Raw genomic sequence first — 14,413 nt, 5'->3', positions numbered from 1 at the left:
TTTATCTCCCAAGTGTTGTCCGTAACCAACACTGGGGGCAACCGAGCACAATATTTTTTCACAAAATTTTTTATCTCCCAAGTGTTGTCCGCAACCAACACTGGGGGGGCAACCAAGCACAATTTTTTCACAAAATTTTCTCTTTCCCGAGTGTTGTCCGCAACCAACACTGGAGGGCAACCAAGCACAATTTTTTCACAAAATTTCCTTTCTCCGTGTTGCTCGCATCCAACACTTGAAAAGCCCCGAAACAATCTATTTTTCTTCAAACTTGCCTCATCTCAATTTTCTTTTTTCTTACTTACTCCTCCCATCCGCTAAAGCAAATAGAAGGAGTATGGGGGCAATGATATTATCATGCATAATTACCATTTAATAGTATATGTCAACACACTTGGTAAAATAGCTAGAGTAGACACTAGTACATAAAGCAATATATATAGTTATGGGGTAATGATATTCACACTGACACACCCATGTGACACACCCATGCCACAAGGACAACAACACTTTAACTATTGTACTTTTAATTGACTCAACTGTAGCTTGACAGGAAGCATGGAGGTGCACTACAGGTAAGGCCATGACTTGAACTATAATAATTGTACTCCTTGCTCAATAGTGCTCATATGGTTGTACTCCTTGCTCAATAGTGCTCATATGGCTGTACTATAAATACATGCATTCTCACATGTAAAAGCGGAAACACGCTGACTAGCATCAAGCATTTTTTCACAACATGCAAAATATACACTTTCTCCACTATCACAAATATTCACTCTTCAAAGCATACAAAAATCACATATCTCTCTCATTCTCTACTTATGCTCTTATATTCCGATCACTGATTATCACGCCGGAGGCGCTTCACGGGGCACATCCCCGTGCGGCGTTGTTTTGCAGGTCCCGGGCCTATCTCAAACCACCCGAAGCAATGACAACGGACACATCAACGATAAAAGGACTTATCACCTATCTAGACCAGGATTATCGGTTATATTTGCTAAAAGGCAAGCGAACAAAGCAGCTCATTTGATGGCTTGAATACCTTGTTTGTTAGATTGCCAAAGCGTTTATACGTCTCCTCCTAGTATGTTGTTGGAGACTTTGATGTATGATGTTTCTTTTTAATGAAATTCAATTTTACTAAAAAAAAAAAATTAACGAAATTTTCATGGACAGGGATATGTTTTTTATGAAGATAAGAAGATAATTATTTTTAAAAAAAGTTAAACCGGAGGTAATGGACCAACAAGGCAACAAGCGTCTAGACTAGGAGTTTGTCTAGGAGTTTATTGGGCCTGTAAGATAGTATAGAGTTCCGTGTTCATCTGTTCTTCCAATGATTTATGCTCCCAAAGAAACAAGGGACAGATTCCTCAACATGTAAAAGAAAAGAAATGATTTCAAGGAACTAATATACCTATAACACGAATGTAGGAAACGTGCGTCTCCGTATTGTAACGATCCCTTTCTTGCCTGCTAATATGACTAGAAGAAGTATAACATGATCAAATTTGACATAGGCCGAATGCTATAGACGTCTCTTAATTAAAATAGATGAGCAGCTCAACATTATGTAGAAGCTTCACTTGTTACAAAGAAGACAAAATGGAGGATAATATCAAGGTGCGAAACCGTTCAGCCGCGGGTGGTGTTACTTGTTTCAAGGGAGATGGCATGGCTACAAGGCTCATGACCGGAGCGGCGTTAGTGCTACGCCGTTGTTGTATCCGTATCGACACCGCCAGTGATGCCGATGAAGGTGAGTAAAGACTCATCAGCCTGTTACAATACACATTTTACTTAGCATATCAACATTGTTTGGCAGAGTCTTTAGATAGTTTTTTGTTGCTGTTTTTACGCACATAGGTATACGGGCTTATGTTAGAAAATGTGGGTCACGTTCCATATCGATAAATCAATTTTGGGTGATTTTCGATTACGTATTCGTAACGAATTATATTGAATTAAGCTTTTTCTTTCTGTTTTACAGTTTTAAAAACAGGAGCCAGGCCATATGGACTGAGTAAAAGGAACGTGCAAGAGTGAAGTGCAAATGTGCAATACATCACTCGAGCTTATGCTGGCTGTATTAAGATGATATGTGATGCAGTGATTTACCAAGTAAACTGAAATTTCAAAAAATAACATCACCAAGAAAAAAAAATATAAATGAGATAGTACCTCGTACAATTTGTTGGTCTTCAGCTCATCTTATTTACCACTTACAACCATCGAACAGACACTACATACAGATAAGAAAGCACTTACCACTAGGGGATTAAAGTCGACCTCTTGATCGTCTGGCCTTTCGAGTTGTGTGGCCATTAGATGTAACTTTCGTCACAACGTAAGTTGACCAAATAACCACCTTCTAATACTTAACCTGCCTTCCTGCCACTTGAGCCTGCGTTGCCATATTATTTTGTCTCTCTCAATGTCTTTTCGATTACATCTTCGACCTAGTGTCGTTATAATGTAGTCTTTCATACTCGTTTAGAATCTTTAGATTGGTATTTCAAGGAATTTTAAACTTAAACCTAAATCAACATTCAAATTGAAAAAAAAAATCATAATTTTGTCCTTTTTCTTCTCAATATAGTACTCTCTTCATTTCAATAATAATTTGTTTGAATTTTCAATTGTCAAATTGACTAGATTTTCATTATAAGTAAAAACTTATTTATTATATAATTTCTAAAATCAAAGATATATTTTAAAAATAAATTATATACACTTTCTAACAGCATAGTTTTTATAATTTTCTCCATTATATAATGTGTAATTATTGATCAACAATTGATCAATTTAACTAAAATCAGAACAATTATTACAATAATAAAATGATAACAATTATTGAATCACACAACTTCGAAACTTTCAAAAATTGTCAAGCGAATGATGGAGCAGTTCCGATAAGCAGATGAAAGCTTAATCAGTTACTGAAATGCGATGAATAAAATATACTTGAGGAATATGAATGTCCATCATGTAGTTACTTCCAGCTGAAGTAAACTACTTATAAGAACCCTATCACATAGTTAGGAATCATATTCAGTTAGTTACCGAACCTAAGAGAATATTTTTATAGTCAATCGTAGACTTATACACACGCATAATCGTTGAATAAAAATTATGGATCTCGTATCGAGCTATTCCGTGTTTGAATGTTAAATATAAAAAGATGAGTGTATGAAGAATCTTCGTACATGAATCTGTTGGTGATATTACGTAATTATACATTTTGTATATATATATTATCCAGCTGTCATGAGCTGTCATGTACAGGCTGGCTCCTACTCAGCATAGTTAGTTAGAGAGTCTGGTAGTTAGTTACAAGATTAGTGGTTCAGGTTCTGTATATAAAGCACTCGTCCTGTACATACATGTAACAAGTAATAGCATAATCAATACAATATGTTCTCTCTTTTTCTCTCAAGTCACGAACTCCTCTGTATTTCATGAAGTTCATCATGGTATCAGAGCGAAACGCCTCCATTTCCGCATCAATTCCGTCGATCACTTGCTTTGATTGATCCGATCACTCCGATTACCGGTAATACTGTCTCGATCTCACTCGATTTCTCACCAAATCTCGATCTCTCTCGATTAGTTCTCGATTTTTTGATAGTTGTTAGATCTTGCATATTCTTGATTGATCTTCATCATCTCACTCTGCGAATATAGTTCTCTAGTTGCTGTTGTTGTTGTTTGTTCATTCTGCATTTCGTTGTGAATTCGCTTATCTCTCATCATGGCTTCTGGTTCTGGAAACTTCAATTCTCATGAAAATGACAATCAAATCGCTAATTCTTCACAATTTGCTCAAGATAATCCTCTTTACTTGCAATCTTCTGATAGTCCTGGAATGAAACTTGTGAGTGAATGTTTTGACGGTACTGGTTTTGGTAACTGGAAACGATCGATGATAATTGCTCTATCTGCACGTAATAAGCTTTGTTTTGTTGATGGATCACTTCCTAAGCCTTTAGCTACATCTTCTTCATTCAAAAGCTGGTCAAGATGTAACGATATGGTTATATCTTGGATCCTTGGCGCTCTATCTAAATCCATTGGTCGTAGTGTCATTTACTGTAACTCTGCACATGAGATGTGGAAAGAGTTAGATGAACGCTATGCTGTTTCCAATGGTGCTCAGCTGTTTGGTCTTCACAAGGAGATTAGTGAGGTTCATCAAGGGAACAGTAAAATTGCTGAATACTTTACTAAACTCAAGATGTTGTGGGATGATGTTGATGCTCTGTGTATGGTTCCACTTTGTACTTGCTACTGTGACTGTGGTGCTCCTCAGAAAAATGCAGCACATGTCCTTCAACAGCGTGTCATCCAGTTCTTGATGGGCTTAAATGAGTCTTACAATGTTATGAGAGGTTCAATCCTAATGACAAGTCCTCTGCCTTCTATTAGTCATGTCTACAATCTGTTGCTCCAGGAAGAAGCACAGAGAGACATTCATTCTGCAAGCCACTTCATGTCTGATGCTGCTTCTCTCCATGTCAATTCTTCAAGAAATCAGAATTTCTCTTCTCAGGGACATGGACAGACCAAGAATTTCAAGAAATCCAATATCATTTGCAACTACTGTAAGAAGCCTGGTCATGTCATTGACAAATGCTACAGGCTCCATGGCTTTCCCAGTGACTTCAAGTTCACCAAAACTCCTAACAAATTTGCTGCACAAGTAGACTCTGGACCAGTGCAGCAATCCATGGTTCCTCAGTGTGGCGCCCTCCAAACCCGGGTCAGAAGTTTGGGGTCCACATCTCAACATAAACCTGTAATTAATGATATAATATATATAGTGACCCTTCACTGTCCTTGGATCGCAACAGGTTAAAGTATAAAACAAGCCACAACACAACTTTAATTATTACAAACCCAAATCCCAAAATAAAAACTTAAATCTTACAAGCTTACACGCCATTTGTGTCTCGTTATTCAAACTAGTACATATATGAAAAGCCAGGTGCTGCTGATAGCTCTCTTCATCTCCTAGCCTGAAATCCTGACCTTACTACTAGCCTGAGGGTCATCGTTACCAACTTTCTCTGCCTTCACTGGAAAGAACATAAAATACCGCAAGAGTGAGCTAACCAGCTCAGCAAGTATAACAATATCAATTTAAAATATTAATCATAAGCTGAAGGAAACCAGTGTCTCAAGGAATCAATCTCAATACCAAGATTTGTTTTTAGAACATTGATTAGAATTGGATATTAAATTTATTTTTAAAAATCAAAGGTTAGGCTGCTGATCAGTCAGACACTAACCCCGAGCAGGTCCCACCATGCTCGTTTACTGGATCCAAGGCACACATTGGCCTAAAGTGACCACTCATCTGGTCTGACCATTCATCTGGTCCAATTTTAGAAAACTATCCAATTCTATCACAATCAAGATGATCAACAATATTATTCAATAAAATAAGAACGTCAATATCATAAATAAATTTTGAAGCAGAAGCAACTACTATTCAAAGTGTCTCAAATGGATCTCAAAGGAGAAATGAGAATTATCTTCATGGTTTTAGCAAAGAATCAGATATTGCCTTATAGGATGGCAAAGCACGTCAAAGTTTCGTGTTTACATGAAGGAGGGTTCTAGGTTCACAAAAAGAATCCAAGTATAAATGAATGCTGTTAAGATCAAGAAACTGGAGTTTATGGAAAGAATCAATCAACTGTAAGTTATATGTCATAACAGATGTTATTTGGGGTCGTTCAACTGGTTACGGTTTGAAATAAAAGTGATTGATAACTGGTTGAGGTATCGAGGGTATATTTTTGAAATGAAATTAGGTTGTTATGGTAATCATTTAGAAGTTTTAAAGATGGAAGGTTTACAATTGAAATAAGTTTCGTAGCAGGTATCAAAGAATCGGTCAAAGGTTCAAGAATCAATAAGGTAAGTAATCCATAATATAGTTCAAGAAATCTGGTTGAAGGTTCAAGAATCAATAGGATAAATAATCCATAAAATAGTTCAAGAAATTTGGTTGAAGGTTCAAGAATCAATAGGATAAATAATCCATGCGATAATTCAATAGGTCACAGGACTTCATCAGAAAGTTCACTAAATAATCACAACAGATACAACATATAATTGAAGGAAAGTCTGAGGGAACTTGCCTTATATAGCTGATCTCAAATTTCAACTACGCTTGCTCGCTATACTACTCTATCACCACTTGCTTTCCCTTCCTACGTCTCGCTTCTTCTGCTAATCACAACAATTCTTTATCAATATATGATCTCATACTATTCTTATCATCCTTTATTCGAAACGAGCTTCTATCTACCCTTCGTTTCACCCAAATCCGATTTACGGATCAAAAGATATGTCAAACACAATTTTATATCAATCACGTAAACACATAACATATCAATCAGATAGCACATAGCTCATATCACATAAAATATTTAATAAAATATATTTTTCAAAAGAGGTTTGAAGTCAAACAGACTTTTCTGGTATTTATTAAGAATTTTTAAACATTTTTCGGAATTAAAACGGGTCAAAGAATCATTTTATAAATAAATAATCAATTTTGGATACTCGAAATCACGTCCGAAATCATTTGAAAACAATTAACGAGCTTCAATCATATTTTAGAATAATATTTTAAAGCTCGAAACTATTTTTCGGAATTTTAAAATCATTTAAAATTATTTAAAATAATTAAATCTAATTAATAAATCAATTAAAATCAATTAATAATTAATTAAAACAATTAATCAATTAATAATTAAATTAATTGACTAATTATAATAATTAATTATTAATTAAAATTAATTAATAAATTAAATCAGAATTATTTTTGAATTAATAAATAATTAAAAACAATTTTTGAAATTAAAATAAATAATTTTCGAAATTAAATTTAAATAAATAAAACTTTTAAAAGATTTTGAAAGTTCAGGGTTTAAAACGTAAGTTTGAAAACCTTCAGGGTGACTTAATTGCAAATATAAAAAGCTTGGGGAAACAATTGCATCTTCTTCGAAAGTTGGGGGGTCAAACCGTAGTTTGACCCTCCGGTCACCACCTCCGACTGTAACCCGCCGGAGTTCCGCCGGAGTTACACCACGCCGCCCAGAACACCCTCAAAAGGTGCAGATCTGTTGTATTCACTCCCAGGAACTCATTCCCGTTGTTGTTATTGGCAAAGGACCGCCGTGAAGCCACCGGAAAAGCTCCGCAGCCGGCGACGGCGCGAGCTCCGGCGGTTCCATACGGCCTCCTTTGCTCAATCAAAACCCATCCACATACTCCTCTTTTTCCCCTCTTTCCATTCATATATAACACTACTTCCCAGAATTAACGGGTCGAAAATCCGACCAAAATCAAAGCTTTTCCGGCAAAACCACTCAAGAACACCAAGAACACCATTTCAACAATTAAACTGACTCTTCTACATGTTATTGAACTCCAAATCAAGCATATGATATACCAAAATGATCAGGAGAACATTATCTACAACATACAATCATCAAAACACATCAACAACTTTAAAATCAAAAATCTCTAATTTAAACTAAATGGCTTCGAATTTAAAACCTTAAATCTCTCCTCACCTGCGAATTTCTTGATGTTTTTGATGACAAAATCAGATTCTACTCCTCAAAACCTTCGATTTGAGTGCTTAAACGCCAAGATCCGAGTCCGATAACGCTTCCAAATCCTTGTTTGAATCTCAAGAACACGAAGAACACTCTCTCGATAAACCCGTGTTTAACTGAGATTATGATTTCCCCGATGAATTAAAGTGCGGTTAAGGCTATTTATAGTTATGAAAAATTAATACCCCTTTGGATCATATATGACACGAAAATACAATGTTTAATAGCTTTATATAATAAAACAGGTCCAATCGGTACCGGTTTTCGAGATAATCATCAAAACGGGGCTTTTTAATCCGTCATTAGTATGCGGGTCCCACCGTCATCATTACAAGATAAGGATGAACATAAATATCTAGTTTCGCGTTTATCGAGACAAATAGATAATTATCGAATACCGAAAACTCCGCCGGACCGGCTCCAGAACAAACTGTACTCCGGATCGAAAAAGTCAAAACATGAAAAATGTCCGGAATGTTCAAATTAGGCTAAAGGTGAATTTTGTTGAAATTTTCGGGAAGTAAAATCTCGGTACCGTTACAGGTTGACAGTTTTCGAAAAATTAAAATAATTAATAATTAAATATAATATACGTAATTAAATCCGTAAATCAAATATAAAATCATACAACAACGCATAAAGCGATATGAAAATATCTAAATAAACTATATTTTATACTGAGCATATAAAAATTGATATTCTTCAAATTTAATCAAAAATGTATAACTAAATTAATAGAACAAGAACCAATTAATTCACAAAATTCACATAATATCCATATAATATTCCTTAATCATTCAAATAATTACACGGATAATCCCAGATGTTACATCCTTCCCCCCTTAAAAGGATTCTGTCCTCAGAATCGCTTAAGTGAACAAATGAGGGTACTTTTCACGCATATCACTTTCTAATTCCCAGGTTGACTCTTCAACCTTTGGGTTTCTCCACAATACTCTTACTAACTTAACTACCTTGTTTCTTAACACCTTCTCTTTTCTATCTAAAATTTCCACTGGCCTTTCTACATACGATAAATCTGCCTCGAGTTCTACCGGCTCATACTCTATCACATGTTTCGAATCTGGATTATACTTCTTAAGCATCGATACATGAAAGACGTTATGAATGTGCTCCATTTGCGGGGGTAACGCCAATTCGTATGCTACTTTGCCTACACGCCTCAAGATTTCAAATGGCCCGACATATCGGGGACTTAGCTTGCCTTTCTTTCCGAATCTGGATAGTCCTTTCCATGGTGACACCTTTAGTAACACTGCTTCTCCGTCTTCAAATTCTACGTTCTTCCGGAATTGATCTGCATAATTTCGTTGACGACTCTGTGCTGCAATTAGTCGTTTCTGAATAATTTCGACAACTTCCTTTGTTTGTTGTACTAATTCCGGTCCAAGTATTTTGCGTTCTCCGACTTCATCCCAATATACTGGCGATCGACATTTGCGTCCGTAAAGAGCTTCATAGGGAGGCATCCCAATACTTGCGTGATAACTATTATTGTATGCAAACTCCACTAAAGGTAGATGTTCGTCCCAACTGCCTTTGAAATCGATTGCGCAAACACGTAACATGTCCTCGATCGTCTGAATAGTTCTTTCACTTTGGCCGTCTGTTTGTGGATGATATGCCGTACTCATATTCAATTTGGTGCCCAAGCATTCTTGAAAACTTTTCCAAAATCTTGAATTAAATCGTGGATCTCTATCTGATACAATGGATACGGGGACTCCATGACGAACTACAATCTCTTTCAAGTACATATGAACTAATTTATCCAAAGAGAATCTCTCATTGATCGGAAGAAAATGAGCTGACTTGGTTAATCTGTCCACTATCACCCAAATGGCATCATGGTTTGCTTTGGTCCTTGGTAATCCTACAATAAAATCCATAGCAATATGTTCCCACTTCCATTCGGGAATCTCTAAAGGTTGCAATAATCCACTTGGTCTTTGGTGTTCTGCTTTCACTCTTTGACACGTATAGCATTTACTCACCCATTCTGCAATCTCTCTTTTCATGTCTGGCCACCAATAGTTCTCCTTTAAATCTCTATACATCTTAGTGCTGCCTGGATGAATTGAATATTTGGAATTGTGTGCTTCCTGCAGTATGTCATTCTTTAACTCTGTCACCGGTGGAATCCATATTCTGGAAGAAAACTTAAGAATACCTTGATCATCTTTCTGTGTACATAACTCCTCTCCTACTAACTTGTTTACGTCCTGATCCATTACCTCTTCCTGACACTTCTTAATCTTTTCTAATAGCTCTGGTTGGAAGGTCATGGTATACATCGCTATCTCTGATGGTTCATGAATTCTTACCTCGATTTCCAACTTTTGGAACTCTTTATACAATTCCTCTGGCACAGTCAATACGTTTAACCTCTCCTTTCTACTTAAAGCATCTGCTACAACATTGGCTTTTCCTGGATGATACTTAATCGTACAATCATAATCCTTAATCAACTCTAGCCATCTCCTTTGTCTCATGTTAAGCTCCTTCTGGGTAAAGATGTACTTCAAACTTTTATGATCTGTATAAATCTCACATTTTTCTCCGTACAGATAGTGTCTCCATATTTTCAATGCAAATACAATAGCTGCTAACTCCAGGTCATGAGTGGGGTACTTTTGTTCATGAGGTTTAAGTTGTCTAGACGCATACGCAATAACTTTATCATGCTGCATCAATACACATCCTAATCCTTTATAAGAGGCATCACTATAAATCACAAAATTTCCTTGATCATCTGGAAGGGACAATACTGGTGCTGACACTAATCTCTTCTTCAACTCCTGAAAACTTTCCTCACACTTCTCATTCCATATGAACTTTTCATTCTTTCTAGTTAACTTAGTCAGTGGGGTTGCAATTCTTGAGAAATCCTGTACAAACCTTCTATAATAACCTGCTAACCCCAAGAAACTCCTGATCTCTGTGGGGGTCTTTGGTCTTTCCCAATTCATTATGGCTTCAATCTTTGCTGGATCTACCTTGATTCCTTCACGACTCACTATGTGTCCTAGAAATTGAACTTCTTGTAGCCAAAATTCACATTTAGAAAACTTTGCATACAACTTCTCCTTTCTTAGTATCTCTAAAGCTGTTCTTAAATGTTCTGCATGCTCCTCAGCTGTCTTAGAATATATCAGAATATCATCTATAAAAACGATCACAAACTTGTCCAAATACTTCTTAAAGACTCTATTCATTAAATCCATAAAAGCTGCTGGTGCATTCGTTAATCCAAAAGCCATCACTAAAAATTCATAATGACCGTACCTTGTTCTAAAAGCTGTCTTAGGTATGTCCTCAGATTTGATTTTGAGCTGATGGTATCCTGACCTAAGGTCAATCTTAGAAAAATATTCTGCTCCTTTCAACTGGTCAAACAAGTCGTCAATACGGGGTAAAGGATATCTATTCTTGATAGTAAGCTTATTAAGCTCTCTGTAATCTATGCATAACCTCATACTTCCATCTTTCTTCTTTACAAACAACACTGGTGCTCCCCATGGGGATACACTCGGTCTGATCACTCCTTTTTCCAATAACTCTTGTAATTGTTTTGCCAATTCTTTCATCTCTACGGGTGCCATCCTATACGGGGCTTTGGATATCGGCTCCGTTCCAGGTGCTAAGTCAATTGCAAATTCTATCTCTCTATCTGGAGGAAGTCCTGGTAATTCATCCGGAAACACATCTGGAAATTCATTCACTACAGGAATATTTTCAAGTTTTACGGGTTCCTGACTTTTATCAATTACATAAGCAATATAGGCTTCGCATCCTTGACGTAACATTCTCTTTGCTTGAATCATAGTTAAGAACTTCTTTACTTGCTTTTGTCCTCTAAACGTTATTATCTTATCGTCTGGTGCCTTTAATATTACCTTCTTATTTTTACAATCTATCTGCGCACTATGTTTAGACAACCAATCCATCCCTAAGATTACATCAAATTCCCCCAACTTGAAAGGTATCAAGTCGGCGCAAAACTTACTTCCTAAAATCTCAACTTCACAATCAGAACAAACTTGATTAACGGGAATACGATCCTGATTAGCTAGCTCTACATTCATAACCTCATTCAACAATTCAACCGGACAATTCAACTTATCAACAAAAGCTTGAGAAATAAATGATCTAGTGGCTCCCGAATCAATTAACACCTTGGCATTTAAAGAGTTTACGTTAAGCGTACCTGCCACGACATCGGCATCCTGAATAGCATCCTTCACTGACATGTCAAAGACTCTCGCCCTAGGAGGCTCATTCACTTCTGGAACAGTTCCCATGATTCTAAGTGCATTACTAACTGGAGCTGATGTTTTGCAATCTCTAGCCATATGTCCCTGCTTTCCGCATTTGAAACATGCATATCCTATAGCTGGAGCTTTACTTGTTGAGCTCTTATTCGCCTGATCTCTTATTGCTGATTGGTTCTGGCATTCCCTAGAATAATGTCCTTTCTGGTTACACTTAAAGCACACTATGTTCGGCTTGTTACACACTCCTCCATGTTTCTTGCCACATATCTGACATTCTGGTATAGAAGACCTCTGCTGATTGGCCTGATTTCCCATAATAAAACGACCACTTTGTCCACCACCGCCTATGGTCTGCTTCTTAAAATTGGAACTCCTTCCTGTTTGAAATTTCCCTTTCTTCTGGAACCTCCCTTGATGGGATGGCCCTTCTCTATTGTCTGGCTTTCTCTTCTTATCCTCTTTAGACTTCTGAAACAACTCATTTTCAGCCTCCGCAATCATTGCCTTCTCAACCACTGCTGCATAAGTCTCCAATTGCAAAATAGCTAACTTGCTCCTAATCCAAGGCTTCAGACCTTGTTGGAACCTTTTTGCTTTCTGCCTATCAGTCTCTACATAGGTTGGCACAAACCTAGCCAATTCCGCAAACTTATTCTCATATTCAACCACAGACATATTTCCTTGTTTCAGCTCTAAAAAGTTCAACTCCATTTGATCTTGAAGAAACCTAGGAAAATACTTTTCTAAAAACAATTCCTTAAACCTCTCCCAAGTAATCTCAACTGTACCTTCCATATTCTTCACAGATTCCCACCAATACGTTGCTTCATTCTTTAAGTAATGACTGGCAAACTTTGTTTTCTGGTCCTCACTTGCTGGAACTAATTCAAAACACTTTTCCATTTCTTTTAACCATGTTTGGGCTGCAACAGGATCTGCTGAGCCCTTAAATTCTGGAGGATGAACTGCCTGAAAAGTTTTAAAAGTTACCCTAGGATTCTCTTGATGTTGCTGTTGTCGGGTAAGATGAGCAGTTTGTTGAGCCAAAATTTGAATGAGTTGGGCCACAGCAGGATCTACTGGGCCTATATTGACATTCTGGTTATCATTGTTATCATTGATGCTGTTGGTGCCTTCAGGATCACTGTTGGCACGAGTATGTCTTGTTGGAGGCATTCTGTAAAGAAGAAACAATTCACTTAGTCGTTTTAAATCAAATTCTCTTTTTATAAAAAGTTTTTGAGAAAACAGAATTATACATTTTTGAAAACATTTTTGAGATTGTTTAACTAAATAAATTGCATGCTTCTTTACAGAATGTAGAGCAATAAAAGAAAAGGGTTCAATATTATCACAAGAGTTTATGATTGGTACTGAAAGTAAAGTAAAGTAAAGCAAGTGCGATAAAGTAAAGGACAAGACTGTAAATAAAAGATGCTGATATATATAAGTCAGTGCTGGAGATACAAGCGTCAAGCGCTTCGTCAAAAGTAAAGTACAACAACAGCAACAGCAAGGCTATCACCTAGTCAGCTCGGTTAGTCTATATATACATGTCAAAATCTGCTGACAACCACAACCACATACCCGTCATCTAGTCAGCTCCGCTAGTCTATATACATACATGTCAAAATCTGCTGACCTGATACATACTACACACTACACACTAATGTACCTAGCACCTCCGCTCTACAACTACTATCATTTAGCTCCCAGGAAAAGTAGGACCTCCAAATGTGTCCAACTCTTTCATTATCCAAATAGCCCAGTCTGCTAAGTCACCATAACCCTCAGCCACGGTATTAAGCTTTGCCATCGCATTCATTCTTACATCCACAATCCTCTGCCTCAGCTCTCGTTCAGCTCTACTAGGGTCCATCATCTGTATGATACGCTCCATCTCTCTGACCTGCCCAAGTAAGTACTGACGCTCCATCCTCATTGCCTCAAACTCATGATAAGGAACAGGGTCTGATGCAGGACGGAAAGAAGTGTGGATAGAAGAACCTCGGGTGGAACTAAGGGTACTGGGTGGGGGTCCACGTATAAAAGGCCTAGCATGATAAGTCGAGGGTATCTTTCTGGATGGAACAACTGCTGCTGCGGCCAACACATCCTCTAAAGAGGGTGAAACAGGCTGGCGAAGCTCAGGTCTCTGAGGAGGTGAGGGTCCATTAACTGTGGTGTCTGAATGTTGTGAATATGGAGGAATGATAGGGTCGGACATCATAAATATCTGCAAATCAATATAACAGAACACCTATAAGAATTCCTGATATCACAAGAGCCTACTTCTCACTAATACTCACCTCTCACGTTCTATCTATCTATCACTCATTTCTAGTCCTAATCTTCTACCCAACCTAACAATCTAGGCTTGTTTCATTGACTTAAAACCTGTCGCTCTGATACCAACCTGTGGCGCCCTCCAAACCCGGGTCAGAAGTTTGGGGTCCACATCTCAACATAAACCTG

The 14,413-nt window shown here is 37.2% G+C and overlaps 2 long non-coding RNA genes across 2 annotated transcripts; one reads left to right on the top strand and one right to left on the bottom strand.

The window, feature by feature from the left end:
- The first annotated feature begins 1,624 nt into the window (after nt 1-1,624).
- On the top strand, nt 1,625-2,210 carry LOC108213666 (uncharacterized). Its single transcript, XR_001805338.2, has 2 exons — nt 1,625-1,765; nt 1,997-2,210. It is a non-coding gene; the product is annotated as an uncharacterized LOC108213666 (long non-coding RNA).
- A 2,592-nt stretch (nt 2,211-4,802) lies between these two features.
- On the bottom strand, nt 4,803-7,897 carry LOC135151720 (uncharacterized). Its single transcript, XR_010290605.1, has 2 exons — nt 7,599-7,897; nt 4,803-5,076 (listed from the first exon to the last, which is right to left on the bottom strand). It is a non-coding gene; the product is annotated as an uncharacterized LOC135151720 (long non-coding RNA).
- Nucleotides 7,898-14,413: the final 6,516 nt, after the last annotated feature.

The sequence above is a fragment of the Daucus carota genome, chromosome 3 (genome assembly GCF_001625215.2).
Source record: "Daucus carota subsp. sativus chromosome 3, DH1 v3.0, whole genome shotgun sequence".
NCBI classification, from domain to species: Eukaryota; Viridiplantae; Streptophyta; class Magnoliopsida; order Apiales; family Apiaceae; genus Daucus; species Daucus carota.
The sequence above is the reverse complement of the archived record's forward strand: the minus strand, read 5'-3'. Positions and strand labels throughout refer to the sequence as shown.